This window comes from Lepisosteus platostomus, chromosome 11 (assembly GCF_059453375.1).
Source record: "Lepisosteus platostomus isolate fLepPlt1 chromosome 11, fLepPlt1.hap1, whole genome shotgun sequence".
NCBI lineage: Eukaryota > Metazoa > Chordata > Actinopteri > Semionotiformes > Lepisosteidae > Lepisosteus > Lepisosteus platostomus.
In genome coordinates this window covers 24286800-24313846 of record NC_142621.1, presented here as the reverse complement: position 1 = coordinate 24313846, position 27047 = coordinate 24286800, and the positions used below count along the sequence as shown (strand labels likewise).

Below are 27047 nucleotides of genomic sequence, written 5' to 3'. Positions count from 1 at the left end.
AAACGGTGAACCTGGCCTGAGCTAGGAGTAAATTGCTGAACAATGAATAAAAGACTTCTATATTGCAGTAAAGTTTATTGATGCATGGCTGTGAAGGTCTGACAAATTCCAAGGCAAGGAATCGATTTCTAGAGAATTTATGACATGCAGGTTGCATTTTGTATCATTATGGTCCGTTTTTGCTCTTGAAAAGGAATAAAATAGATTTTCAAACAAGAGTAATAGAAAGACATAAAGCACTTGGTACTGAGAGAAGTGCTTTGAAATGTGAGTACAAACCAAAGATGAAGTCATAACATTAGAAAGGTTGCAACAAGTCACTGTACCGTAGATTTAGAATATTGTGTATCAAAGACAAATAGATGACTTTTATAAACCTGAAAATAAAACTTAAGCAATATTTAACTTTAAAACATTATCTATTGTGTGCTACATTCAATAAAACAAAAAAGAGGTTAAGGTTGAAAAACAAGCAGGATACAATGTTCTATTCCAAAGAATATAATTCCATATTCCAACTATTCCATAGTGTTTTCTTTTCAGTAAACCTTGCAAGTTTATAGTACTTCTACTTAAAATGCTTTTCTTTTGGTGCAATATAACAAATCTTTATGCTAGATTGAATATAATGAAAAGGCAGGAGAGAATGTAGAGCTGATGATAAAAATTTAAAAGCACGCTGGGTTAAGCCTTCATTGTTAAATAGAACAGCAGATTATTGTTAAAATTTAATTAATCAAATTTTCATTAACAAGAAGAATGTTTTAACTCTACACAGCCATCAATAGGTGCAGGTTTTGTAGCATCATATTGAAAAAAGTATCCTAAGTGTACCACCAAGTACCATGAGAATCAGTTAAATCCCACTCCAGGCAGCTGCTTTTTAGCAATTCAAAAGTTTATCAAGCCAATAAAATGTAACTGCAGGGAAAGAGAACTGAAGAGCACAATAGGCACTGCTGTGGGTTACAATTTGAAGAGCACTCCAAAGTTTTAGTCAACATGAAATAGAGGGGCCAGAACTAGCATGCTCATCTGCATTCCACTGACACACTGCAGAACCCGAAGAGTGGACAGCCTTTACATAAACGTTTTTCCCAGGCAAAATGCAGAGTTCAAAGAATATGGTTTGAATCCAGGGTGCGAAGTTCAAACAAAAGAATTTAAGAATCCAGAGAACTGAAGAGGCTAGTCTTGCCTCAATAACAATATCAGTGGGTGAGCACATTAAAACTGAAGAAGAAAAACTCTTCCAACATTGATACTTCTTTTATCTATAGCTTCAACAGATGGAAATGAAAGATGTGTCAATTTGAAGACACATTAGTTTTTGAAAGGGAACACATCCTAAAACTAATCAAAACGTGAAAAGCCAACATTCTGTTATTTTTCTTTTTATCCTCTTGTTTTATATTATCAATGGGCAGCAATATCACACATTACTTCTTACTTCTAGTTTGAAGGATTTTATGAAAAATGAAATTTGTTGCATTTTAAGTAAGGGGTACTCTCTGCTTTAACAGGAGACTGTTTTAAAACTGAATCTAAATATTTACAAATCTGAAAGAACAGAAGTGAAGTTACACACACACTTGCAACTACATTTTTGCATACACCTGGATCTGTCTTTACTGGACCAGGAATGAATCAGAATAAAATTACCAAAACATTGTGGTACTGAGAAGAGATTCTCAACATGTATCTAGACCCACACCAGAAAGCCCAGTAGTGTGCACATAAACCTTATTTTAATCACAAAGATGAGATCTGAAGATTTGAAATCAGAATGTTCAGCAATTTTCAAACTTAACCTCAAATGAAATTTACGCCGTGAAGAAAGAACAGTACAAATTATGTAATTGCACTAAGGGAGATTATCATTATTATTAGTAGTAGTATTTCACTAGTGCTTTCCTCCAAATTGATATCCATTTGTATCTTATTTAAAGAACTGGGTATTTCACTGAAGCAAGTGAGTGAAGTACATTATTCAAGGGTACTGCAGTAGTGCCATACCTAAGATTCAAACCCACAACTTGATACACATCCAGAACCGCAACCACCACTCTACACTGATGCCAAGTTTAACATAACTGTTATACTAGTGTGATAGAACACCCATAACAGCTATGATTGTTAACAACAAGGAATATTTTTATAGGCTTTTTGGAGTAAAACCAGCAATAATGTTTTATACTGAATTTCTTGAGAAGGTTAATACATTTATCATATAAATCAATAATTTTCTCTGCGCCTTACTTTTGCAACTTATATTTAAATGTGATTCTCCAGTTAAATTCTAGTGTCCATATAATATTTTAAAAAATGTTTCAATTTTAGAGTGGGAGGAAAATTATATTATACATTATTTTCTTAGATTTACATTCACTAAGCAAACTATTAGCATTTCAGTATGTAAATTCACTCATTATTTTTCAAAATTCTCAGCAAGTTTATATTTTAGTGATATTTTTATCAGTCTAAATACATCTATTTCTATATATTAACACCATTGCTGTCAGTGCATTTTCTTTTGGTACATGAAACATTTATCTTTATTTAGTTCAGGTGGGTAGCTGCGTCAGCATGCATAGGCTGCAAAGGAACAAGTAATAGGCTTATTCCATGCTGAAAAGAGAAGAAAGAAAACACAACGTTTTGGCTGTGGTGCTCTGGGTGTAAGGTAATGATGATCAATGATGATAAATGATTGATAAAGATCATTTATCTTTTTTGATCACTTATTAATTCTCTACTTTATTCTCTCCATTATATCTATTAGCAAACTTCCAAAGTAAAAAAAAACACTTGCATTTCAACTGAAACACTGACATGATGTAAAATGCAGCTCAAATGAACTCCTTCAAATTTTACAGGTCCTATGAGATAATTTATTCAGCAGCAGATTGAGGCAGATTGCCAAGGACAAACACTTGGGTTTATTTACCTTGTTGTTAACATTGTGCTCATACACAAATGACACCTGTAAATGTTGAAAAGACAGGATAATGGTCATTCTAATCACGAATTCCCACAAACCAGCAAAACACTCTCTCATGAAGCCCTCAACATCAGCAATGAAAAGGCACTCAGCAACCCTGCAGAACAGTGCTAAATACTTAATTAAATGCAAAATATATGCATCTTGAAATGTGACACTCCCTGCCTGCGGCATTATTGTGACATCATACAGAATGTTGTAGTGCATTTGGATTTAGATCCAGAGACAAGCAGCAGATATCTTACAAAAAGGCTGCAAGCTATTAAATCTTGCTAATTAAGCAACTTAAGAGAATTCAGAACATACATATCTAACCCCAATGGATAATTTCAAAGGCACAAACACAACCTTAGTTTAAGACAACATTGACTGATTTCTATTGCTGCTGTCATTGGTTACTAAACATTATATGAAAGCAGTTTAAAACTAACACTAAGACTGTATTTTGTGTTTGTGACTATACTATACGCACAAATGATTCCAACTAAATTTGTGAAACTAATACAATATAAAGTTGTGCAATTAGAACAACAGGATGGAACAGTTACCTCATGTAACATAATAAAATTTATTTTAATAAATAATAATATTTAAGTTATGTGGTTAACAGAAAATAGTTGTCACAGTTTGGTGCTGTTTTCACTCCTGGTTATGAAAAAGGTGCTTAATCAAAATCAAAGTAATTCTGAAAAGGGCACACATCATCAACTCCAAAATGACTTTAGATATGTTTTAAAAAATCCTTTTTTAAATCTGGATAGGATGTTCACTTTAAAAATATGTATCTTTGAAGAAATATATTCATACCCAGATGATGAGATTCATTCCCATTCCATATGATTCATAAATATAGGGAAGATGCAATCAATTTGTCTATATTTAGCCAATTTTATATGTTAATGAGTGATATGTGATAAGAACTATTATGAATCTCAAATAGCAAACATAAAATACAAATATTAAAATAAATAACAAATATTTAATAAATATTAAAATAACTATATATAAAAATTATGCATTATTAACTAGGTACTTTCCCCCAATTAAAATTATGATCATTTCTGGGGTTGTGCTAAAAAACAAAAATTCAATTAATGTCATGGCTTAAATATTTGCTAAAATATTTTGACTTTCTTCAGAACATATCTGAAATATAGTGTATATATTATAATCTATACACTATATTCTAATCTATTGCATCTACAATACAATATTATCTTCTTGATTCTTCTACACAGCTGTATTTCGGGAATTTTTCAAAGGGGCTCTGTAATGTTGACCACCAGTGCTGATGTCAGAGTGAGAGGCTATGTCAGCATGCGGGTTGCAAAAGTTACAAGAAAAGGTAAAGTCAATATTGAAAAGTAAAATTAACCTTCACTTGTTCCTCTACAACTGAATGTGTTTTATATAATGCATTTAATAGAACAATAACTGTACACATGCATATGGTATCCATGTGACTGCTACATTATTAAGACAATACCAAGTCAAACAGTAGTCACAACTGTTTCCCTAAGCCTTGGGGTAAGAATTGTTATTCTTACACCATTTGTCTTTTCCTTGGATGGATATTTCAGATCCCAGTGAAATTCTCAATTTCAAGCTTGCAGGGCCTAAAGCATACTGAGTGAGTGCCCTGCTGAGCTGCGATACTTTATCTTTGTTTTTATTTATCTGTTGTGAACAGCCCACGTTCCAGTTATACTGAAACAAACACAACTAAAACAGTTTCATATTCCTATATAACAACTGCCTGTAGACATATGGAATAATTAATGAGACATACCCCACAATGATAAAGTATATTGTAAATAAACAAAAACATGATTAGAAAAACCACATTATTTTTATCAACAAAACCAGGAAAAATATTATAGATGACCTTTGTATTCTGAGGTATATTTCAAATATAGTACAGGTGGGTTCCACGGCCGGAACGTTGTTTTCTTTCTTCTCTTTTCAACATGGAATAAACCTATTACTTATATATTTCAAATATAATAATAATAATAATAATAATAATAATAATAATAATAATAATAATAATTGCTTACACTTATATAGCGCTTTTCTGGCCACTCCACTCAAAGCGCTTTACAGGTGATGGGGACTCCCCTCCACCACCACCAATGTGCAGCATCCACCTGGATGATGTGACGGCAGCCGTAGTGCACCAGTAATGAAGCCAATTCATAGAGGGGGATTATTAGGAGGCCATGATTGGTAAGGGCCAATGGGAAATTTGGCCAGGATGCCGGGGTTACACTCCTACTCTTTTCGAGAAACGCCCTGGGATTTTTAATGACCACAGAGAGTCAGGACCTCGGTTTTACGTCTCATCCAAAGGACGGCGCCTGTTTACAGTATAGTCTCCTCATCACTATACTGGGGCATTAGGACCCACATGGACCACAGGGTGAGCGCCCCCTGCTGGCCCCACTAACACCTCTTCCAGCCACAATCCAGGTACTGACGAGGCTCACACCCGCTTAGCTTCAGTGGATTGCCAGTTGCGAGTTGCAGGGTGATATGGCTGCTGGCTAAATATAGATTGCTTTGCAAAAAACTGGAACTTAAATTAATATGCAATTCCTACTCATTCTGCCTTTGGATGAAAGAAAAAAGAGACAATTGTTTTTTTTACATGGACTGCTAAAGATACAGAAGTAAGAAGGTTATGAATTCCCCTCATTTTATTTAAACCAAACCACCTGAGGTTCACAAACCATATAATCTGAATTTTCCACAGATAGCATGAATTTCTGAAGTACCTAAGAAAATTCTGTTGAAATGTCACTGTTCTGGTTTACAAAATTTGGAATTGGCATTTTGATTCAAAAATCTTAGGATACAGGAACTTTTTGATTAAACCAACCCCTTTAGCTAACCTGGAAGTAATTTTGGACACATTCAATTACAAATATATAGTATAATATAATAATCCCTTTAATATATATGTAATATATATATATATTAATATTAACAAAAATGTTGTATTTTGTATTTTTGCTAATATCAAAATTTACTGAAACAGATTCTTGTCTTAAAACCCTAATACATTTTTAGGAAAAAGGGTGGGAAGTTGGTGTGTATGTACAAGTTCAATGAAACTGAAAAGGTGAAATAAGGGAGGTCTATGATGCATTTTGGAAATTTAACAGAGTTCCATTTAAATTCTCTGCATTGTGTGATATGGCACAGTGAGAAACTATATGGAGTGGCACTGCTCCAAACCAGAATTACACTGGGAAACCGCCAAAGTGTTTTCCCACAGGCTATAATAAGCATCCTCCTTAGTGCCACTTATATTTTTTTTCTTCTTTTTTTGAAACTGCTTCCCCAGATGAAACAAAATAAAACTTCCACTGAAAACATAGACATGTTGTGCTTCAATGAAATGGAGCAACTGGGGACTGTAGGAAACCCCATCGTAATTCTAGGCTGACATGCCAGAGCCCAGCTTGCATTTCAGAGCAATGTAAAATTTTAATCTGTTACTGCTGATTAGTTACAATGCTGTTTGCACAGTTATTATGCTCTTTTTTTCTAAAAATGACTGGAAGACAGCATTTCCCCCAATAAAGCTATTGGTGCTTTTCCTTAGTGTCTTGATACTCTCTTCAGCCATGTATGGAGAGAAGCTCAAATCTCATAACTTTTGAGGCTTTATCATCAAAGAGTTGAATAAAAAAATCAATAAAAGTTGTTGAAAACAGAGCAACAAATGATGACCCCGAGTCATATTTGCGGTATTACTTAATTACATACTGGGAGAAGAGAATTTAAAGTCACACCTAAAAGTACTTTCTATTTTTTTATATTTCTCATATTTTTGAAAACTGCCGCATGCAAGGTACAGTCCTCATGGAAACACCTTAAAAATGTTATTGAACTAGTGAGGTATATTTTTGCAAAATCTGTGGAGCTTCAGAGTAATGAGATAAATAATATGTGGTATCATTTTAAATGATTGAAGTATTATATATGTATGATTGAAGCATGTATCATAAGATGTATATGACAAAGAAAAATACCAAATTATCATCTGAAATGGCTTACACTGGACCTGCAAATATTTTTTTTATTATTTGCTTAGAAGGCACTCTTATGCAAGGCAAGTTTTTTCTTGCCTCAGGTGCTTCCTCATTTAAAGTAACCTGAAACAACTTGTCTATAGTCAGACAACCTGACAAAGATTTTTTTTATGTGCCAACAAGTGAAACCTTTTAATTTAATTGTCTGCTGTAGATCAATTGGCATCTTAAGAGTCATAGAGTATCTCTTAACTATTTTTAAAAAAGCAGTGACCTCACAACTCTTTTGATCAGAGAAACCGCACCGGCTTGAAAAGTCAGAGGCGTTAGCACTTCAAGTAAGAAAGTGGTTTTAATGGGATTTATGAAATTGCATTTCAACACTCGTACAATGAAATATGGACAGAGAATGATCAGATAAATAATTACAGTCATAGTTATTTTCAATTTGCCCTCAGCAGACAACTGTGAGAGAGCTTCCTGTTTCTGATCTTTTAATTGTTTAGGCCCTTGCTATTATATCCTATTGAATTAAAAGGAAACATAACATTTATAATGACATTTTACACAATAGTACTATTTTCGGTTCCTCTTTTTCAACTGTTACTAAAATGAACAATAGGTCAGAATAGTCCAAAATCCAGCTTTTGTATCCCTAAAGCTATAGTGGACTGTCTGTAAAGACAAATTGCTTAATTCTTCCGATCTTATGAGTGTTGTTCCAGCCTCACAAATAAAGTTAGCTACTCAAGTATGGCGACAGAACTTTCATATTGGAGAACTTCAATACTTTGCTCAACCTCACATAGCCATGCAGGAGATAAAGTGTGACAAATGCCTGTCTTCAGACCAAAGAGGGAATAAAGCACTCGAGTCAAAACTTGCAGGAAGATCAAAAAACTTTAAACACCATCCAACATTCTTAAGGTGTACTATTTTCTAAACAGACCTATAATTAAAACTTTATAGTTTTATAATTCGTGCACTACGAATGTTATGATGTACAGTTAAGGATCCCAGGGCTTTTCTGTAGACAATGTTCCCAGACTAGATTCTGTTACTTCCCTAGACAGCACAAAACAAGAGCTGGATAATTTTAAAAAGCACCCCTTTTCTCTCACGCTCAACGTCTGGAGGTACAGCATGCGATTTCTAAACTAAACTTTAAGTTCACAAAGCAGAGTCTATATGACTAGATATATTGATTCTATTCCAGCATAAAAAGAAAACCTTTACTTTCAAAATAAAATTCTAAATACATTTAATTTACATATGTTAACCTCTATATGTTCATGGGAATATCTAATTCCATTTCCTCGCCTGTCCTCTCTCCTGCATCAGAAATCTTCTTTCACTGCTTCTGCACTCTGGACACTTTAAAGCCACTGTAACTAATGCTCCCTGTCATTAATCTGTTCTCAGCTTGGTGCTGTGGAAGCACAGGGATGTGGCCTGGTAGATGATACTTCATTGTCATCACTTGGTTTTGAACAGAAACCTATATCTTCAATGACTGGTTTGTAAGCTTCATTTATAGGTCATTGGTTCAAAATGAAAAGCAGTACAAATTTGATGGCTTTTCATGTTTATAAAGACAAAACATATTTGTGAGCTAAAACACAATATAACCCATAAAGTGTACTTGGTATTAATCATTTATAGGACCATAGATAGATATTTGTTCTTTCCAAAGCCTACTTACAAGGGAAATTGTGCTGGCATGAAAGTCACAGTAGGCAATCTTTCAGACCCATTTATCCTCCAGTTTTAAGCCATCATACATCCCATTAAAACTGTATGCATTGCAATGTCCAATTATCTTGGAGCAAACGAAACAAAGCATGGAGGAAACTACACATTTTAATGGTTAGTCTTTAGCTGAAGCAATGTATCCTGTTGTGTACCCATTGTACTTACAACAGATTCAAATTCTGATATGTAACATAGGTAATTAATACCAACAATTGCTTGTCTCTGATCCATATCAGTATGATAACAGTTAAATCAAAATGTTTCTGTAGTTACATTAGTGATGATGATGATGATGATGATTATTATAATATTGGTAGTAGTAGATGTAGAAATAGTAATATCAGTAATATAAATTTAACATATTTATCTGACAGGACTGATATAACTGAACAATTAGCTGTCCTTTATCACAAAGTAAACACATACACAGATTGTGCACTCAGTACAAACCTTTTTATAAACTACACACAAAATGATACAGAAAATTAAGAAATGAATAATGATGAAAGTATAGTGTTAAGTATGCAAATAAAGTTGATATATATATATAAATATTTTTCTGTAACAGAGAATGAGGCAGCAATTTACAACAACATTTTTTTTTTAATGAGTAACTTTCATGTCAGTTATAACAATCAGACTATTTTCCAAAGCAACAAAACCTTGGAAATTAAATGAAATTTGTTTAAACACATACCAATCAATGATTAAGGTATTTTTAACTGGATTTTGGCAGCAGTCATTGACTCAAATAAGTGCCACATGTATTTAGGCAGGGTAGGACATTCAATAGTCTTGGAGCACAAGTGAAGAAATCTGTCATGAAGAAAATCTACAGCCATGTTTCATTCTTACTGAATGGCCTTTCAATTTCAGCTGTATGTGAAACATTGCTTGTAACATACAGCTATAAAAAATGGAAAAAATACCATTTAAAACTAAAATATTTTATTTTGCAGAGAATTTCTATGAAACAATGAAATGAAGATGTGTTATTTTATATATTTGCATATATGATTGATATCACATAGATTTATTCAAATTTTAAAACGGTGATTTAATTTACAGCATGGTAGAACCTGAAATATATATCTGTTTATAACATGTTTGTCTTCAGTCTATTGCTAGTAGACTGAATTTAAATACATTTAAAAAAACAGAAGAAGTCCTTGATATCTAGAAAAAATAAAAAAAACATTTGAAAACAACATATTTATATACAAAATAAATAATTTCTTATCAGAATCAAATGCTTGAATTATGAAAGTCTTCAGTGGGGAATCAGTTGCAAAGAGTAGCACACTGTTGGGAGGTACTGTGGTAGAACAGTACCGCATGATAAGCAGAAGATGATCATGAACTCATAATTTCAGCAGCTGGAATAGTCAGAATCACACCCAGATTTTCTTTGACTTCATGATACTTTTAATGCTGAAAGCTGCTGTTCTACTTACTAAATGGAAATGATATTGTTGTGTGTGTTAGTTTATTACAGATTGCTTCAGATTATATATAAAATCAGACCTGGAAAAAAAAACACGGATGCAAACAATATCTATAAACCTAATAATAGATTACTTAAAAAATAATGTATATAAATAATTGAATCAATCTAATTTTATAAAAATAAACTTCAAAAACGGATTTATTTAAAAATAAATGGTATTTGATTACTATGTTTATATATTCTTCTTTAGTAAACAAGAATTCCTAGGTTTTTGCATGAGTAAAATAATTAAATATGCGCCAAAATCCACACTGTCAAATTACCTCAGAAGGGCCATACTGTGTTCTAGCTACAAGACAAAAGCCTAGTTAAGCCTTTTAGTATCACAAATCTTCAACATATTATTCACAACAATGCAAAACCTGATTAAGACGGATGGAGTAATCAAATCCTAACCTTATTCATAATCATCCTTTCCACTATCAATCAAAAAAGATGTGTTTTTGTTGCCTGGGTAAGCACATGCAATGTGTGATGAGAACCCTTGGGCTCATTGTTAATAGAGTAAGCAATGCATTCCTATTCAAATTCCACAGAATAGGTGGTCACTAGGTGAATACATACTATTAAACCACTCAGAGACTTGAACAATCATGGGGTCCCTTTGTGAGTGACAGAAACTGTAATTAATGATTTCTACTATTTTCACAGGAAAGAATGGGGGAGATGTGCATGTGACAGAAACATTATTAATGGTTTCTGCCATCTTGGTAGGGATAAAGAAAGTTTATTAGAGGCAAGTCTTGTTAAACAGATTACTTTTGAAGAGAGGCCGAAAACTGTTGTTTGCCAAGTTGAAAAATTACGCCAATCTGTCCTCAACAATTGGAACTTTGATTTCAAAGCAACAGAAATGTAACTATTGTGACTGCATACCTTACTTTTTTTTAACCATCTGCCTCCCGCTGATACAATCAATAATGTGCTAAGGCTGTCACCCTAAGCTTATCCTTCCCTTAAAACAGAAGCTGTAAATAGTGAGCTGCCCCTGCTGTGGCTTGCGTAACCCAGGTTTGGGAGCAAGTCTCAAGCTGTTCGCTTGCATCGACTTTCTGTTAGGTTCTCTACGGTTTGACTGGAAATAGAATGAACTTGGCTCACTGAACAAGCCCCTAAAGTTGAATCTGAATCCAGCATTTACCAATGCCAAATCATTTGCATTTGAATCACACAACTGAAAGGGGATCTAATTTATTTATTTTTCTTCATTTCAGGAAGGTGCTAAAGTCCAGTTGATATCTGTTTGTTGATGTTCTTTTTTTCTGTGTTCCTTGCTCTTGTGTAAACTGACATATATTCCATACATAAGCTATTCATTACCTCTGCTTCTGATCCTCCAAAATAAGGTTTATATTGGCTGTGGGAGTAAAATAGCCTTTTCCTGCGAAGCTATGTTATGAGCTATCAGTGTCAACAAGCTTTTATAGTTTTGCATAAGAAAGTTTTTACCTCTTAATCTGAAAAAATGTAATACAGTTAGGTTTTAGTTCAATTAAAGCCTTGGATGGTAAAGTGTATGTGTGGATGCGTTTGTGTGTGTTTAAATGGAAAAGTAAAAAGAAGGAAAATGAAACGATTTATTTTGATTCAATTAACACATTGATTGCATTTTACCAAAGCCGAGATAAATATTGCTTTATATTCACTGTTTGGTTTTTTTTCAAATGAATATACTCTCTCTGAGAACAACATTTCTCAGAAAGAACCATTATGCCAATAACAAGGCAACATTCTGACTTAGACTGAACATGTTACATATCAAGCTGTCTTGTTTGTTTTAAATAAACTAAGAATTCTACTAATTTCGCTTTAGTTAAGCAACACTCCTCTAGATTACAAAAAGCACTTCACGCTTTGCAGATTTCTGAAAAAAAAGACTTACAGCCCAGCTGCAAGACTGATTATAAAGCAGATAAGAATGTGTTATTAGCATCAAGTGTTCCAAATCCATTTACTGCTTCATAGAAAAATGACATAATTTTTGTAAACTTCCTTTCCCACGTATTATAGTGAATGTCTTGTTTGTCAAGCAGCTGTGGGTAGGAACGCTCTGCATTGATTCATTCTCTACCCATATTATCCGAGAGATTTCTTTCTTTTTCCCCCCTTAAAACTCCCTTATTGGGAATATGCTAATGACATCCGTCATGATTACTGATTTTCTTTGAATCTTTATTCCACTGCGGGCAGAGCAATCACAGAGGTAGAACAGGAGATTTACAGCCAGCTTGTGCCTTCTCTCACCATCTGCCAGATTTGATTTAATTTGAATAATAACTGAAAATTTAGATTCAAAGACTACTTTGGTTTACTAACATGTTTATGTAGATCGAGGAAATACAGTAACAAGAAGTGTGCGAAGAGGCTTTTTCGCAGCAGGGTTTAACCTGCCTCTGAAGAAGTATTCAGGGTTTGCTTTTCACAAGCTTAGCAGGGGTCCTGAGCACGAACTGTTAGTTTTTAAGAGAAATATATTTAAGTCTTGCTGTGAGGGGACCAGGTTTTATTTCAGTTAACTGTAGATGAAACAAAAGATAGGAAATTCCTTTTTCAAGTTAAGATTAGCATTAATCTTGTAGGGCAGTTCTTAAACGGTACATGGTACGGTCTAAAATAGTTTTTATCTGTATGTTCAGCATGATAAAACAGAGATACTTCTAAAGGGCCTTTCAGCCCAGCATGTGAAGCCTCAAACAAATCTGTAAAAGGAAAACAAAAAAGATGTCTTTTTTTTCTCTGATTGATATGTATAATCCACAGCTAATTTTTCAATAATCTGTAAATTTAAATTTTAAACAGTACTAAGTAAAGTTGAATCTGTAGGCTTCGCTTTTTTTTTTAAGATAGCCTCTTGAAAAAGGAATGGCAAAACAAGAGCAGTTGTTGAAAATGGCCACATGATCTGCAGACTAGCAACCATTCTTTTATGCCATTAATGAGGGATTACATACAAATGTTAGGAGGGGATGTGGGTGGGATTCTTTCCATTCATGCTGGCCATTAAAAAAGTTCTTGTGCAAACATGAAGCAGGTGGTCATTTTCTTAAGTTATAAATAGATAAAGTACATCTTAATTATTATCTTGCAAGAGGAAAGAAAAAACACTTTCAAAGTTAACCAAATAAAGTTCTGTATAACTTCTGCCTGTGCTAGAAAACCATAAATTATGTTTTATCAAACTCCTTCATCTTCAATAGGCTCATTTCCTTTTCAGCGTCTTGCTATTCTAACTTTCTTGCTAATGCCGTTACTAAGGGGTGAGGTTGCTGATGAGCTCACATTGTAATGCACCTGGAAGCCCCTAATTGGCAGCTATTTATCTTATTTCCCTTTGATACTGTGCCTCATCTTCCAAGAGAGTGACAAAAATAAAAAAAAGACTGAATAGAAATGATCTCACAGAGGTATGAGGGAAACAAATGGACAGAATGCCTTGCTGTTCAACAGCCAAAACAAAAACAAATGATATTCTCAAAGTGAATGCAAATATTTTAACACAAAAACAGAACTTTAGAATTTTGCCAAAGCAACCAGTGCTTATATAGATATTTCTCTAATGGTTTTTTAAAAAAAATCTTATCAAAGTCTTAAAGTAGGGGGCAAGAAGCACACGAAGACCTGTTGTTGCAAGTCACTTACTCCAGTTTGCTTAACATAGACCCTGCAACTTATAACAAAAAGTACAATTATACATAAAGACTGCATTAAGCCATCAAACCTAAACACTGAACAATCTAGCAACCAGTGTAGAGTAAAACTGAGTTAATGAAATCATTAAATATTTCAGGAAAAATATTTTTCTAACATTTTATATTTTATGTACAATACTAATGCTAACTATTGACTACTATGAAGCAATGAAGAAAATTTCAGCAGTAATCCAGCATCCGGCCTGTACTGTATATCTGCTGGTATGAAGTGGCATTGCTTCATATAGAGAAACTATATCTTGTCCGATACCTTCAAATGAGCTGACAGTTTCCCAGGATGGTTCCAATTCCCAATCCCAGGATTTGATGGTGTAATTTGAGACTAGGAACAAATTCAGTTGTACTATTCTGTACAAGCAATAGGCAGGAAAAGTGCACTCTTTTCTTAGCTGTTTTTGTGGATCTGTATACACTTTATATGCAGTTTTTCATACAAAAGTTAAATTATACTGCTCTGAAATGTCTGTTGTATAATATGCACAAGTTGAAAGCATTAAGAGAAAAATCTTACACAGCTTTTCTAAGACAAAAATCTTGAATCCCACCAAATGTGACTAGGGCTTTACACAGTTTTGCATTGTGTATGTGCTCTGGTGAGGAATGGCTAGAAATAAGCAATAGGTTGATTTGTTTTTATTTCAGGCTGTTATGTGCCGGTTGAGTTAAAACATTTTTTTAATTGGTCCAATTATTTTATTAACTAAATTTTAATGTTTCTTATAAGACTTCACAATACCCATGCTCTGAACATTATACAACTAGATCTCTTAAATTATTATGAACAAAACAAACTAAATTACTTGTGGTAAAGGAAACAGAGCAATGCATTTAAAAGGAACCTAAAAGAAATAATAAAAATCACACAGCCTACAAATTCTAACTTTTGTGAATCATGCTTTATAGCAAGACTTACTGAACAGACAAAAAAGATCAGGGCAAGACTGAATGTCCTCTAGGGATGAACTGCTGGGCAGTATTTGATAATGGAATTGAAGGGCACTGACAGATCATCAATCCCCCTTAGTCTATATATGTGACTGCTGATTTCTAAAATTTGAATTCAAAACCAGACAGTTTTTTTTTCCTCAAACAAATGGTGTTGGTTGGTGTCACTTTTATTTATATTTAGTTGTGCTTTGAGTTATCATTGAAAGGCCATCCCTGAACTATGTGTTTAAACTAACCCATTATTGAAAGTTAAACACTTAGATCTCACCAAAAGGCATTGTTTGAATATGACTTACTATGAATAAATGTTAGGCTTTTAGAATCAGGCTATTTTTGCAGTTCTTTTGTTGAAACTTGGCTGAGATGTAATCAAAGTTTAAATCATACAATTACCAGTGAGGTAGGACCTAGGACGCAAGCATGTGGCATAGATAATTTGTCATTTCCCCAAAAAGTCAGGAATTGAGGAGCAATTGGGCATAAAAGGTGTATAGTAAGTATAATTTTGCTGTCAACAAAAAAAGAGAGCATTTCCTCTTACAATAGAGCATGCAGTCTTAATCTTATCACCCACTACCATTTTAATACAAGGCCACCAAGTGAGATGAGTACATTGAACAAAAATCTCTGGCAATTTGGACATGTGCAATACTTTTCACTAGGTTAAAAGTGAAGTTTATTTCTGACACAAACTGGTTTTGTAAGAGCATCTACTGGTGAGACAATCATTAAACTATGGTTGGCTTTTATCATAGGCAATACTTTGCCTCTGAAGTCATAGAATGAATTAGATTATTATCTAATGTGCACACTCAATAACAGAAAATACTACTAAATGGAAATGAGAAAACCAGCTTTTAACTAGATCCAGATGACTAAACTTATTCCAGACCCTTCTGAGACATCACGTTCTGACTTGGTTACTGTCCAATAACAAGACTGGGAATGTATTCTCTAATGAAATGGCAGATTCATCTTTGCCACAAACACAATTAATCAAATACTCAGAAAATGACAGTTTTATTTTGAATCAAACCATACTATTAATTTATAGAACTCTGACAATTTTCAAGAACACCTAACCTATTTTAGACTCCTTATCTTTTAAATTTACTTTTAAAATTCCTCAGTCAGTATTATAGATTAAAGAATACAGAAATAAAAGAAAATGCAAAAGAATAAAGAAAATACAAGCAGCATATTCCATGAATAGCAAAGAGACTCCATGTTATGTACTCTAATTTCAATCTTGTTCAATAAACTATATAAGACAAAGTACAAAACTTCAGTTCGAATATGGCCCATTGGTTCTCTCTGTCATTGAACATTGTTATTGGCATTAATGAAATACGATTTACAATTTATAAATTGAGTTCCATTCACATTCTGTAATACTGGTAAAAAAAAGATAATTGTCCATTGTATACTGAAAAACAGAGAAAAATAAGTAGTAAGAAACATTTCTAATGTGATGGTATATCTTCCTTAGTACTGATTGTTTGCTTTCAGTCTCTTGGATATGAACACCCTCATCCTATATTAAATGATTCAAACTGCTTAACATCTGACAGTTATGTTTGCTTAGTAAATTCTGTTTTGAATTACTTTTAGATTATTATAAATTAATGAAAATTCAAATTATACAATAGACCCCATGAAAAAATGTAACTAGCAAAATCAACTTTTCTGTTTTTCTAATCATTTTTGTAATTCACCTCGAAGATATCTACATGCACAGAAGGAAATTTATTACTGCTTATGTGTGCATTGCAATATCTATAGCTGACATAAAATCAAGATCTTCTTAATCTCTTTAAAAATATTTTTTTGGCTACTTGTACCAAACTCTGAAAAAGATGCTTAAACAAAACTCATGACCTTTTATGCACACTTTATGTAATTTGTGCTTGTCCCTCTAAAGCATTATGCATGTGATTATAGTTCTCGTGTAGCAATTATTATAGTTCTTTTGTAGCTTGCGAAGGGATTATGAAGCAACATTCAAATAAAGCATCACATACAGGTATGTTTTTTCTAAAGTTAATTTGTATTATGCAGCTCAACACAAGATCAGTATTTACATAATAAATCCTAATAAATTAGTCTTGTTTGCCTCAGTAAAAAGTTTTGCATTATTATCAGGAATGTGTTATATCTGATATCATCATTAAACATGTTAATCTTTAAAAAAAATCTCACTTTTTTGGCTTGAACTAAAGCTTTTACAAGGTTCCAGAATATATATACACACAGAACTTCATAATTGTGTCATATATTTAATTTGTAAAAGAAAATCTCTCAAATAAGGACACTGCAGAGGGAAATTTCACTTTCCCCTTTCTTTAGTTTTATATATGTGTCCTTGCAAATTGTTAACCAGTCATTTCAGTGTGATTCTTTCTTATTCTGTTTCAGGGACATCATAGCATAAATCTATATTCAATACCTTATTTTAAAGTGGGTAGGAAACATAAATATTCCCATAAAAAAGCACCAAACCTTGAAATTAGGATACTTTCTCCAGTTTCTTTCTGAATACAATAGTAATGTCATTTCAATAACTGCTATAAGATTTGCTTACCCAGGCAGAGACCAAACTACATCACTGAGTTATCAATTTATTTCCATGTAGGGTGTTATCTTTTCATTATTATCTACAAAATAAAATCTGTCCCTGGACTATTAAATTGTTAATTAAACCTGTCAATCACTCAGCATGCAAAATTATCTTAGACAAATGAAGAATAAATATACACCTCAACACCTTGCAGCTTTCATTGGATACATAATTTAATCTAAACAATATTATTCAAATTCACTTTTTTATGGACTCAATATTAACAGTGGAAATGATCTTCTAGAAGAAAGCAGTAAACAAAAAATCCACAGTATTTTGGGTTGTATGCATTTTGTAATAAGTGCTAAGGACAGAATACTCTTTATAATCTCTTCCAAAAGATGTTTAATTTTTAACTGCACAATTACATAATTTGCAAAGCATTTAATGTCATATTTACTAGTGTAACCAAGCATGTAATTTCCACTGCTGAACAAACTAGCACTACTGCCTAATTAAATTTATGGTATGTTTAATTGCATCAGTAACATCACTATAATAAAAACAGAAATAAGAATCACATGAACGTAGTTAATTTAAAACATGTTAATACAACACCAGATTATTTATAAAAGGTTTTAAAGAGTCTGAAATGTAAGGTGGAAATTACATTGTGGTGTACAATTTTAAAAAAGAGTCATTGCATTTGAGACATCAACACTTTTGTCGGGGTTTAACGTATATCCCATTCTTGGAATGTTTAGAACAATGGCAAAAAAATGTATTCTGACATTAAAAGATAGGTCAGCACTGCTGAAAAGGAATCAAAATATGATCTCTTGTTTCTCTAAGCAAGCATGACACCGGTTGACCATGTCCCAGAGTTAGTAGCACGCAAAAAGTGCATAACAGAAATGCAATAGGAACCTGCAGGCATATTTTTAATCCTCCTTCAAAACACAGTGTAAAAAGATGACATATCCAGTCATATAACAGGGACAACAAAATATGTTTATTGAAATTATAATTTAGAAGTTGATCATTGCTTTGTGGCAAAATGTAGTTATCCTTTTTCTACTGCACAAACACCCAATGTTTTCAAAAACAAAATGGCTACTTTTGTTATACATACGGGCACTTTGTTATGTATGAAAGGCATTAAAATGACAATAAGGCATAACAACTTTTGCGCTGATTTTCTACCCAGCTGCCAAAATCACCTTATCAGCCCCTTCATTCCATTCCAATCAAAACCATTCCAATTCACAATGGAAGGGTATGGGCACCAGCTGCAGTTGTGAAAGCACCCTGCATGTCCCAGTGAGCTCAATGAAAAGAAAATCCCCGTTATAAAGCTGGAGGTGTCATCTTCCCTTAGCCAGCTGGGTAATGCACATTTGAAAGCAACGAGGTGCTAATTACTGGATGATGAGCAGAACCTCACCGTGAAAACTTGTCAACTGGCCCCCATTCAATCCTTCTACCTCTGAGACTGCTGCCTTATCTCACAGCGCACGTTTTGAGTTGCGGCCTCTGACTGGAATTGTGAATACCACATTCTATTTATCTTGGGCCTTATGTCTGTGACATAAGCTTAAAAAAATAAAAGTACAATATCCTCTCTGTTAAAAATGAAAAAAAAAATGTACATAATACCCTTTCTGTTAACATTCATTCATTAATCTAAAATATCACTTATAACATTAACCACATAAAATAAAAGACAAGAGCTTTTGACAAATGTCTTGACCTTGTTTACAATAAAACTCTTTTTATTTCATTATGGCCCAGCTATAGCTTGTCAAGTAACCCCCTCAGGATGTAATCTGTATAGTACAGCTGACAGAGACTTCTGGAGGCCACAGCTATACCCATGCAAGCTATGGGATTTATTCTGGGAGACCCATTTTTTAAAAGTGTCATCAGGCCTCTCCTCTCTCTATAACCCTGAGAATGCACGCTAACACTGCCATTCAGAAAATTACCAGAAATTATTATCTGCTTTGGAAAAAAAATACATCTCTAACTGAACATGACAGTTTGTGTTATGAAATCCAACATTTAAATGTTATTTTATAAGTTTCATATTTCCCTAAATTCATATTATTTTACATTAAAATTCTTTACAAATCTGTTTTCCACAGTTTGATTTTCTAGCTAGTGCTGGATTAAATTTAAGCAGTTGCAATAAACAATTCCAATCTGCTAGTAGAAAGCTGCCTATTCCTGGTCATGGAAATCTGAAGACTATCATGGAAGCACAAGCCAAAAGGAATAGGACACACACTTTCAACTACAGACATCAATTAACCAACATTTGGAAGGTGGAAGGAAACCCACCATCAAAGCAGAACTCAAATATGAAATCTCCATACAGAAGGTTCCTAAATCTTGAACCAAGCCCTGAATAAAACAGCTTGTGAGATAACATAGCTGACCACCACATTACCGTTTGACTATTATTTTTTGAGTGGAAAAAATTCACTTCATTAATCTTGAGGGATCACTGGGAAAACAGGAAGAGTACAGTACATGACTTTCTCAGAACTACATGACTTTTCTTGGGCAGACCGAGGAATTGCAAAAATGATAAATTGAATTGAGCTGGTTCATAATGTCACAAAGACACACTACATTAACAAATTGAAAGGTTCTGGATGTTATGATAAAAAGAAACAAGTGTGGGTTTTGGTATAGTGATAGTTTAACATTTTTATTCTTGATATCGATGTTACCTAAGATTATTTTATAGCAGGAAAATAGTGTGTGAGAATGTAAAAAATATAAAAATTAATTTAGTGAAGTACTGGAAGTATTCTGTTGAATTATTGCCATAATGATGTACAGGAACAAAGTACACTTGGTAATTGTAACCATAAAATGATGTCTAAATTCATTTTTCTGTATCATCAGTATTGTTTATTTCTTTGTTCTTCTGATATTTTTTTATGTATTTTATAAGAAAAAAATATTTTCTTCCCTTAGTCTGAAGTATGTAATGTACTGTGTAAAGACTGTTTTTGGTTATGAATTCACAAATACAATTGTTTTGTTTTCACAGAAAGGTGCTGATATAATGGGTTTTTCATCTTCTACGTGTGTGTAACCTTCTAACATTTCAAAGTTTTGGGAAATACAATCTTGTTTCGATTCTGTGAGACTGAAGTTGATTTCAGTTTTTATTCAACAGAACATTTTACTTTCAACTACCATCTGTCTTAGTACTTCTAGGACCCAAATGATGAATTGTATAAAACCACACATTTTTAGTTCATTAGTCTTTTATGGAAGGGGCTGTGTTGTATTTATGACAAGAATGTTCTTTTCCCTTTTATATTCCAGGCTTTGTACTGCTGTTAAATTCGTTGTCTGTGTTTCATTTAAACTTAAGAAACAACAGCTCAGTAAAGCCCATAAGTGTTTCCTTGTGGCTTTAGTTATAAGAATGTATAGCTGATCCTGATTTAAGAGTAAAAGTAAGAACTTCAATAAGATATGAAGTTTTATGTATTTTTTCACATTTATTTTAGTACTTATTGGTTGCTGCTGTGCATCATGTTTACAAGGTTTACAATGCATGGGATAATTTTTACTAAGAAATATGAAAAGATTCTTAAAAAAAAAAAACTGCAATTATAATGATCCAGGGTAGACAGTCTTTTGGCCTCACCACTTGGAGCAGCTGTACTTGAGGAATCATGGAAAGAAAACCAAAGGTATCTCTGTTTCTACTGCCCCCCAGAGGAAACTTTTAATCCCCATCACAAAGTCAGGTTGATTACCATCTTTCACCTGCATAAAATGAAGATTTTTTATTTTATTTGTTTACTCCCTTTCTTAACCCTATTTATAATCCAACTTGTTTTACACCCTTTAGCAAAGATGGTGCAGACTGCTTTCAAAACTGTATAAATCACCAGAATAATTGGTAATTATTAAAATATTTTCCTTCATACAGTATACACTAAAACATGGCTTCCCTTTAGGGTATTTAATTATTATAGCAAGAACTTGCTAAATTTAGCCCAAATCATGTTCGTAATCATAAAGATTCCGAAAGATACCAATCAAAGACGCAACGCACCATCCTAAAGCACTAATGTACAATAATATACAAGAAAAACTTACACAATCGACCATGGTGAGGAATTCTGGTAAACTCAGTCCATTAGTGGGCCTCATGTGTTCCCACCTGGGCTCAGAAGGATTACTGGAAAAAATCAGCACAGTCTGTTTTGTGGGAGGTGGTCTTCTCTCACGTGTGCAGTAATTGCAGTCATGCCATGGCATCGCCTTAGGAGCTACATTAGCAAAATGCAGTTGAAATGGTATGTAATTGTATGGAGGGCGTGCACAAGGGGCTGGAATGTGAGTCCAGTCCCCTTTGCACAGATTTCTAAACACCCATGGAGTTACAAAGATATTACTTTAATTGCATCCTAAATAATCATTTTATAAGGGCATTTTAACAACAATGACAAGAACAATGATGACAACAGCAAGAGCAGTGAAAAGAGGTATTTTGACTGCTAAAGGTAATTTGTGCCTTCTGTGAAAAAATAAGAATGGAAATATAAGAACAGAAATAAGAAGAAAATAATAAAGCTAGAAAAAGAATAAAAAACTCACAAGAATTTAGATGTGTTAACATCAAAATCTGTTGGTAACAGACCAGGCTGTTCTAACCCTGCCCCCACCCCTGACATTGAGCACTGCCATTGGTAATACAGTATGGGCCAATATCTATTTTAAAACAAAATACATGGATTTTTCAGGATTGCTTTTCTTCCCATTAAAATCTCTGCTATGATACTGTTGTTTGTTTAAGGGATCACTGTATTTTGTAGAAGCTTACAGAACTGTACAGTCTTTTAATATTCTGCATTCTTCTAACTAAAATCACATAGAGGCTTCAAATAGAGTAGATTCAGAGGAAATATTTTCCATTTAAACAATAAGCAACAATAAAACTACAGGTTAGAATAGCACAGTTCTCTGCTCTCTGTAACATCAACAGTCAATATTTTGCTTAATAAAATACCACAGAGTAGAAAATTTTATTTTAATTTGAGGGGTTTAACCCTTTAACCATAAACAAATGTTTAAGGAAAATGTGTGATCAACCTAAACACATAAACATTTATACTTTCATTTTAGTCCCAATTAGAAATGAATCAGCGTATATGACTTTGAATTGCTCCAGAGGTCTATTCACTACTAACCAAGAAAATTCAATTTATAATTTATGACTGCCAACTCTTTGGACAAAGTTCTTGTTTTTCAGTATTTACTTTGTAAATAATACTTGAATTGCATCTATTAATTTTTAGAAATGTCTATATTATTTGTGTCCATAGAATAATAAGCATTCAACAAATGATTTGAAAAAATATATCAAAGAAATTACTTAACATTTATGGTATTCTTTGTGGAAAAGGTTTAATCAAGGAATTGGCTTTATTTAAACAAATAAAATGAAAATCAATAAATTAAGATCACATAAAATTGTAAACACTAATTTCCTGTTATATTCTATCAAATGTTTGCAAATAAAGTGTTTGTTCTAGAAAAACAGAACAGTATTCACATAGTAGCTTAAACAATAGAATTGCGATTAGGTGGCATTCTGCATTACAAAAGTGCAATACATTATTAATTTAATGCAGGCATTAAACTCTGAAGTTTTAAAAGCTTCTTTTCCATCAGTATCTATGACAGCACATTAGTTAGAATGTGGAGGTATCAGCACTGGCGAGTCATTTTCGTTTATTGTATGTTACCTTCTGCATGCATAAAACCCATTAGTCCTCTTAAAGATGAGGTCTGGTAGTTGAGACATAAACATTAACATCTAGTAAAACCCAATATATGAAAATATGCTCTGGTTTCGGTATACTGACCTATTGTGATTTATACACAAGGTATAATGGCTATTGAGATTAATCTTCTTTTTCTGTGCTATGATAGTCCTAAGTCAGAGCTCTTTAAGAGAAATATGATTTAATGTCATTCGATTCTCTGTAGGAAAATTAAAGATAAAATATGCATGTGGGAATGCTTTCAAATGAAATGCATTTAATTTTCCTGTCCCTTAACATATTCTTTATGTGACTCCCTCATTTAATTTTGCTTTACCATTTAAATGTACAGCAATGACCTCCTTTTTTTCTTTTTGCAGTGTAAAAGCCTGCTGATAGGCAAAGCAGCAGAAGAGCCTTTCAGAAGTATTACATCCAAGGAAATCAAAGTACATGAAATGGTATTCTTAAAGATTTCCTCCTTTTGGAGTTAGTCCATACTTTCATTTAAGGAATTTAAATAAAACAAATGTGTTCCATCTAAACATATTTGGTCTCAATGTTTATTTTGAGATAAATCTACATTAAGTGAGGCCTATTGTTTTGGAATTAGTAGGAGTAGGGAATTTATTCTTCACTGATACACAGTCACTAACCCTTATCTTTGAGTATTACACTTCTTTTAAATACTATCATTTACAAGCCATCAATTAAACCCTAGTTTCTGATAACTGAATCTTTTAAAAGAGTGTGAAAATAGAAAATATATATCTATTCTAACATCCTAGAAATGAAACATTTCTCACTTGAACTTGCACTGAGGAACAGACAAAGTGTGGCAATAACCTGAAACACTTATAAAAATATCCAACGTACATCAAATGTCAGTTTGTGAGAGAGGAGTCTTGATAGTTCAGTGATGGTTGGGTGATCTCAATTTATTTAAAAAATGCAAGGAATGACAAGTGCCCTCACAGATGATTTATCTGCGGGATGTCAGAAGAAACAGATGACTAATGAAGGCAGCTGTTGACGATTGTGACATTGTGACACCCAAAAAGCAGTCAATCAGGCTGTACAAATAGCATAGGGTACTGCTACTGATTATAACTAGGGGTCTCCTAGATTAAGGCAAATAACAAGAATATATTTCCTAAGGAACTTGTCTTTGGAAGGCAAATCATTCCTAATTTTTTGTCAATATTGATATATATTTTCTTCCAGTTAACTTTAAGATAAACTTTTTGGTGCTTTTAAAAATAATATTAAAAGCACGTCCAAAAATCATTGCAAAATCCAAGTAAGATAAGGAGCTGGGAGTTCTAAACAAAAAAGAATAGTAATTAAATAAGTTGAAGATGAGGTGAAAAATAGATATAGTTGAACTTTCCACAGATTTTGCATGCAGTTACCCTTTTGCTCACCACATCATTTTGTATTATTCTTTTAATTTCATATACTTTTTGGTGAGCCCTATAGTTCAGAAGTTAATACAGGCATCTACTGCTTTAGAAAAAATGTGAAAAAAGCATAAAGTAACAGTCCTGTCTTTTGTAAACAATCAAATAGTGATCTATTAATGGATTCTGGATGTATCAATCTAACTAGATTTTTAATTAATGCAATAATAAACTTGATCAACATTATGAAGTTTTTTGTGTTTAGAATATTTTAATAGATTTTATTTTTTTCATCACTTTTTGTCTGATAGGTTTATTTGCTTTTTTATTTTATGAAAATATAAGTATAAAATAATATCTGACCTGTTGTGGCTACATACTATAGTCTACGGTGTTTTGCAGTGGCTACTCTTTCTACCTATTGTACTAACGAACAGGGGGAAATCACTTTAAAAGTTTATGTGTTACTTTACAGAGCATCTACAGATGCAGCCATTCAAAATGCGTGGTAAAAACCCGCGGTACAGTAACCTACCCACAAGCCACCGCGGGGCACCGGAGGGCACCGCAGGGCAAGTGATTGGCTGGCCAAAATGACCGACAGGGGCACTCGTGGTGCATTGGTTGGTAGTGCAAAGATTTAATCATTTAATGTCTTTACTGTGCACATTTTAATCCGCTTAGTTTTGAATATTTATATGGATTTTACCACTAAAGGGAAATTTTAGTAGCTGAGCATAAAAAGAAGAGGAGCATAACGCATCTGAAGGTCATAAACGATATTAATTTAGGAACATAAACATTACTGTATGTATGTAAACTGTACTGTGTATGGCTGGTCTTGGTAGTTTAAAGAAAAAATACACACCAGTCTTCCATTTCTCCCTAAACATTTTAAGCATGAAAGTTTTATGAAACGGTACCCAAATATGCGATTGCTGTATAGAATGAATTTTAATAAAAAAAAATTATTTAACACGAACATTAAGCTGTTTACATCTTCCGCCTGAGAACAGTCACCCGTTGCTACCCAACGCAGAAACACAGCCACTAACTAGCAAAGAGAGGACATTAGCTACCCAATATGATAAAAAAATAAATGATTATTTCGTTTATTTCTTTTGCACATTTATTTGAACATTTCCATCGATTGTACAAGCACTTGGAAACTGTCCAATCCCTAGTTCATCAGGCATTTTCTTTTACGCTGCGGGCATTCTCCCGGTCTGTGTCTTCTAGGATATAATGCCAGCGCTTTTTTGTTAAATTTGTGTTTCCAATAACGCCACAGCAAACTCTTGTTTTTATGTCCACTATAACAGATCTCCTTTGCTTTTAACCGAGCATTTAATAATTTCCTAAAATGAAAATGATTTACTTTATTTCCCTCATGGGATCAATAAAAGTATCTATCATCTGTCTAAACTATGGGACAGAATTCTGGGGTCTCCCCATACCAGAGATTATGGTAGGGCTTCAGAATGGTGATTGGCTGACACCATCTGACACCCCTCTGATTGGAGAAAAAAGACGTGCTGGTTTGCTATACATACTGTACCAGGAAGAGGATTTCTTTCTATTCAAAACGTGTATTTTAAAAGTTTAAGAAGTAAAAACCTTACAGCGTACACAGATTTCTAAACTGATCAGGATCCTTATCTTTGTCTTATGCATAATAATGTTCACCGCTCTGTCCAGCAAATTAATAATAAACTTTATTTTATATAGCGTTTTAAACGAATAAGTAATTAGATTGCTCATAAACCTAATCACTTGCTTTTTCTTTTTATTTAGGCTCAGATTTCAACTATAGATCGTATTATTAATAACCATAATAACAACCAACCAACAAAAACAACCATATAAACATAATACCAACCAAAAACATAGATAACAACCACAATACAAAATCAAATAATCAAACCATTTTCCTCTCGCAAAGTCCTCCAATTATCATAATCCCGCCCCTTATGCAAAACCAAACCTTCCTCCCATCCCAGTTTATCCTGTTTATCATAAACAAAATCCACCTCAATTTTCAACATAAAGCATTACACAAAATCAATACCTCAACACTCCATATTCAACAACGATAATTCACAAACAGCCAGAACATGTAACTACACATTCCCAAACAGACCTAATTTCCATAGCCCCGCCCCTTATGCAAAACCAACATCCCTCCCCTGTTCTCTCTCTCCCCTGGCGGTTGTAATTGTTTTTATTTTCAAATGAATTTTAGCAAAGTCATTTATTTTAAAAATCTTAAGATTTTTATATTTATGTCTTTATTTAGTGGTTTCATTAGTGACAAAGGCTAAACTTTCTTGGAAAAAT

General features: G+C 33.3%; 1 protein-coding gene across 2 annotated transcripts in view; it reads right to left on the bottom strand.

The window, feature by feature from the left end:
* The window catches only part of adgrl2a (adhesion G protein-coupled receptor L2a), a 334526-nt gene that overhangs the window by 175018 nt on the left and 132461 nt on the right, over positions 1 to 27047 (bottom strand). The window contains exon 3 of one of the 2 annotated variants that reach the window (XM_088598895.1): positions 21641 to 21722. The exons of the other annotated variant lie outside the window; for it this stretch is intronic. The gene's annotated coding sequence lies outside the window, so the exon portion shown is untranslated. The remainder of the gene's footprint in view (positions 1 to 21640; positions 21723 to 27047) is intronic. 2 annotated transcript variants of the gene reach the window in all.